The sequence below is a fragment of the Pteropus alecto genome, unplaced genomic scaffold, assembly GCF_000325575.1.
Source record: "Pteropus alecto unplaced genomic scaffold, ASM32557v1 scaffold24, whole genome shotgun sequence".
Classification (NCBI taxonomy): domain Eukaryota; kingdom Metazoa; phylum Chordata; class Mammalia; order Chiroptera; family Pteropodidae; genus Pteropus; species Pteropus alecto.
Genome location: NW_006439192.1, coordinates 20746147 through 20751576, shown reverse-complemented (window position 1 = coordinate 20751576; position 5430 = coordinate 20746147). Strand labels below are relative to the sequence as shown.

The window sequence follows — 5430 nt, the reverse complement described above, 5'->3', positions numbered from 1 at the left end:
GCCAATACTGTGGAGTGCCAAATATATTGCTAGAAGCCATTAAATCTAAGGCTGTCTAAATTTACCAAAAAAGTGATTCATCCTTCAAGGCTACCTTACTGATGTTTAGCTTCCTAAGGGGTGCCTGAGGGTACCTCTAATTGTATAGGCCCATTATTCCTTGGAATATATACATATTACTTCAATATATAAAACAAATGGAGTGAATAAATTCAAAGGATGCTGCTTTCCCCTGGTTCTCAGAGCTGTGGAAAGACAGAAGCTAAAATAAAGCTAACTAAAAAAGTTTTATTATTATCCATCCATCACTGGACTCTGCAAAATAGCCAAGCTCTTATTGTTTTGGTTTGGTTGCACTAATACTTGAGCATGAAGATTTTTTCATGTGCATGTTTGTATGTAATACTCAGTAAACCTTTATTAATCGTTTATGGGGAAGCAAATACTGTATTAAGTGGAACAGGACACAATTCCTGCCCACAATGAGCTCAGGAGTAAAGCGGGGTAGGAGCTGTGGGTAATTGGGAAGATATTGGTTAAAGGGTACAAACTTGCAGTTAGAAGATAAGTAAGTCCTGGAGAGCTAATACACAATATTATAATAATAGTTAACGATACCATATTTTATACTTCAAAGTTGCTAAGAAGCTAGATTTTAAATGTTCTCACCATGAAAAAAGAAATAATCATGGTACTTGACAGAGATGTTAGCTAACACTACAGTGATTATCACACTACAATATATAAATATATCAAATCAATGTGTTGTACACCTTAAATTGACAAAACGTTATTTCGATTATATCTCAATAAAAAGAAAAAAGAAACCAATAAAGAAGTCTAAGATGTATTGAAAAGTGCAATAATGTTTACATCAGTTAGTATAAAACATGTACTGATGTAGTCTTGGTACCTAGAACACCCCCTTCAGAAAGGATCAATAGATTTGCTGAATGGGTAATGAATGGATAAATGGTATACCTACAACCAAGCTAGTTGCCTCTGTGAAAATGAAGCAAAATTTTTTGAAAGGGGTCGAGAGCAATATGGTTCTGCTTTATATTATAGTTTGTGAATTTCTTTTTAAAATTTTATTATTTATTTTTTAATTAAAGTTATTGGGGTAACATTGGTTAATAAAGTTATATAGGTTACAAGTGTACAGTTCAATAACACATCATGTTGTGTTTATCACTCAAAGTTAAGTTTCCTTCCATCACCTTCTATTTGACCCCCTTTGCCCTTTATCTACCTCCCTCACCTTTCCCTCTGGTAACCACTAAACTGTCGTCTGTATCCATGAGTCTCTGTTCGTCTTGTTTGTTTGTTGCTTTCAGTTTTATATCCCACAAATGGCTAAAATCATATCGCTCTCAGCTTTTTCTTTCTGACTTATTTTGCTTAGCATGATAATCTTAGGATCCATCTATGTTGCTGCAAATGACAGCATTTCATCTTTCCTTACGGCTGAGTAATATTTCATTGTATATATGTACCACATCTTCTTCATTCAATCATCTATCATAGGACACTTTGGTTGTTTCCATGCGCTGGCCACTGTGAATAATGCTGCTATGAAATCAGGGTGCATATATCTTCGTGGATAAATATTTTCAGGGTTTTTTTTTGCGAGGAGGTGGTAAATACCCCAAAGAGGGATTGCAGGGTCATATGGTAATTCAATTCTTAATTTTTGAGGAAACTCCATACGATTTTTCATAGTGGCTGTACCAATTTCCATCCCACCCGCACTGCATGAAGGTTCCTTTTTCCCCATAGCCTCTCCAACACTTGTTAGTACTTGTTCTTTTGGTGACAGCCATTCTACCACGTGTGAGTTGGTATCTCATTGTGGTTTTGTCTTGCATTTCCCTAACAACTAGTGATGTTGAGCATCTTTTCATATGTCTCTTGGCCATTTGCATGTTTTCTTGGGCTAATGTGTAAATTTCTTGTCATTCTCTCAGCTACTTTCTCACTAAGTAGCCATGTTTATCAGAAGCAGGAGTTGTGCTTCCTTCATTATCGTTTTCCTTTAGGAACTCAGCTCCATGCTCTGCACAGAAGAAGTATCCAATATGAGGAAAAAACATTGGAAATGGAAGGGCAAGTTAACAAATAGAGTAATTAAATAAATATTGAAATACTTTATTTTTACTTCTGCATTAGACCAGTTCTTGAGAGGAGGATTCGACTGATGACCCACAAGGAACCCAGGCCATCTGGAGAGAGGCCTGGATGTTACAACTCCTGCTGGGCCCACCAGCAACTCTGGAGCAAAAAAGGCACTGCCTTGTATAGGGCAGAACAGAGCAGGGCCTGGCAGGCTAAATGGGAGAGAATGGAGACAACTCCACTAAGGAAAACAAATGGAAAGGTATTATTCTGGCAAAATTCCTCCTCAGCTGAGTTAGACAACCATTTTTTTTTTTTTTCCAATAGAAAAGAAGCTGGTTTTATTTCATCGTGAACAATATTGAAAATCTTCTCTGATGTTCTGTTTTTGATGAACCAAAAGTAAGGGAGTGGGGAGAGGATCTTTGCTCCCAAAACCAGACCCTCTGCCACAGCAGGTGAGCTCTGGGGGATCTTCAGGTACTTTTCTGGGTGGCCAGGTGGAAGGCTGGAAGCAAAGGGAGATTCAAGCAGCTGGAATCCTATGGCCAGGCACCTGCCAGCTGAGAGTTTATGTCCCATACTGTCTCGATAGCTCAGAATAAAAGTTTGAATTATTTAGTTAAATGTCATCTATTTTGTAGCAAAATCTAGTGAAAGCTAGTTTTAAATTGGATTTTTTTCTCTCCTTTGTTGGGGCAGGAATTCACCGTGTACTTTTGTCCTGATCAGGTCACTGGCACTGCCAAAATCCAGAGTCTCACTCTCTGAAAATTGATCTCTCCTTTCTCTCCTCCTCTCAGTGTGGATCATTACATCATCCTTTGCAGCCAAGGACTACATACACCCTTTCGTCAGTGATAAGCATCCGCTTTTTCTACAGACATTACTTGTAGGTTAGAGTGATGGAAAGAGGTGAGTAGTGCTCATATGAAGCCATAGGGTCTCTGTTACAACTACAGGTATACCTTGGAGATACTGCAGGTTCAGTTACAGACCATTGCAATAAAGCAAGTCATAAAATTTTTGCTGGTAGAGGGTCTTACTTTCAATTTGAAAAAACTGCATCTGTGATGAGCAATAAAGCCAAGTGCAATAAAATGAGGTTTGCCTGTACTTAACTCTGACATAATGCAAATCAGTCATAGACAGTATGTAAATGATTGGTTTTGATTGTGTTCCAATAAAACTCTACTTACAAAAACAGGAAGCAGGCCAGATCTGGCCCAGAAGCTATCATTTGATGACCCTTGTATAGTGAAGGAAAGCACAGATTCACGAGCTAGACACTATAGTTTTGAATTTCGAGTCTACGCTTCCTAGCTCTTCTAACTTTCAACCTCTCTTTGCCTCAGTTTTCTCATCTGTAAAATCGGAATAATAATAGTACTTACCTCATACAGTAAGTGCCTAGTATATTCTTGGTACCAGATAAGTACTTGATGTTCTATTTTTAATTAAAAACGGACATACTAGGATTCTGAGAGATTTATATAAACATAGTAAAAACTCTTTAAAATGTCACTCCAGATTCTTAATTAGCACATGAACAGAATCTCCCATAAAGATATTCAAGTATGTTGAGAGGAAAAGTGAACTAACCATTTTTAAAACATTAGATGGTAGTCTACTGCCATGCTATCCTGAACGAGTCTGATCCTGTCTGATCTCGGAAGCTAAGCAGGGTCAGGCCTGGTTGGTACTTGGATGGGAGACCACCTAGGAAGACCAGGTGCTGTAAGTGTAAAAAATAAAAAAAATAAGGGATTGTAAACTGACAAGGTCCTTGCCATCTGGGAGGTCAACCAAAGGTTGCCTCACCTAAAAAAAAAAAAAATTAAAACATTAGATGGTAACATATCAGGAGCCTTCCTTCATATACCATTGGAACTGGTAGTTGGATAGTTAAAAGGTTTATTTAAAAGGAAACCAAATAAAATGTCACTTGCACACCATTAATACTTTAGGCAAATCTGTAGGGACTGAAAGTAGATTAGTGGTTGGCTGGGGCTGGGATAGATGCAGAGAGAGGGCAGAGGTGGGGTGGTAAATGACTGCTAATAAATATGAGGTTTCTTCTGGAGAGTGGTTAAATGTTCTAAAATTAGATTTAAGATTGAACTAGTCTGTGAATATACTAAAAACCATTGAACTGTACACTTTGAATGGGTGTTATTTTGGAGAATGTGAATTATATCTCAATAAATTATTTTTTCAAAGAGTACGTACTATTGCTGATGACTTATCAGCATGATTTATCACTGATAACATTAACCTTGAGCACCTAGATGGTTTCGCCCCTGTAAAATTACCTTTACATCTCTCTTTGTACTTTAGTCTTGGAAGCAAGATGTGGAGAGTTAAGCTTCACTTCTGGGAGAGGAGTATCTCCATAAATTATTTGAAACTCTTCTGTATAGGATAGTTATCTCTTCTCTTTCATTTTTGTATTCATTCAATATTTTTTTATCAGTCTGAACTCGTGGATATGTATTTTTTTTCTTTAGGATATAATCTAATACTTATTCATTTTGTTACTCAAATTGTTCTAGCTTTTGTTATGGGAACTTTTTCATGGGGCTTATAAATTACATCTTTACAATAACAAGTAAAACTGACCTGAACATGGAAACAAACAGTTGATTTCAGAAGCTTCCATTCAACTGAAGAGAATAGAAACTCATGTGGGCACTAGAAATAATCTTTAAGCCACGAATATTTTGTGGGTGGCATAATTGGCCAGGGTGTTCACAATAGGTGTAGGGAGTATGACAATGAATCTGAAAGTCAGTTAAGACCTTCAAATCAAATATTAACTCATGAAACAAAGTCTATCATGCAGATAAAAAGTATCAATGTCCCCAAATGCGATCGACCAGTTATTCCAGAGCCATTTTGTTATTACCCAGGCAAAGAATCTTATACTCCCAGACACACCCCCCACCCCCCACTTTTTTTAGCTTTCCGCTACAGATGTAGAGTAAAACAGTCTAGAAAATCTAATGAGACTTCCAGTTCAAATCCAGCCTCTTTCTGGAGCTACAGAGATTGTCCTGGGCGATGAGTGCAACATGGGCTGCAGAGAGAGCACTGTCTCATTCTGCTGTATTTCAAAGTATATTTTAGACTCACCCTAAGCTTTAAACAACAACTTTTTAAAGAGCTTGCTCAATCTCAAAATTTGATTGACCTTTAATAGAGTCCCTTTTAGAGAATAGAAGAATCTATTCAGCTGTTTGTTCGCCACATTAACAGAAATGTTTTCATATGACAAATGTCTGTTCCTGAGGACAGACCTTTCGGGAATTATCTTCT

General features: G+C 37.3%; 1 pseudogene; it reads left to right on the top strand.

The window, feature by feature from the left end:
* The first annotated feature begins 3740 nt into the window (after window positions 1-3740).
* On the top strand, window positions 3741-3859 carry LOC112483395 (annotated as a pseudogene).
* The last annotated feature ends 1571 nt before the right edge of the window (window positions 3860-5430 follow it).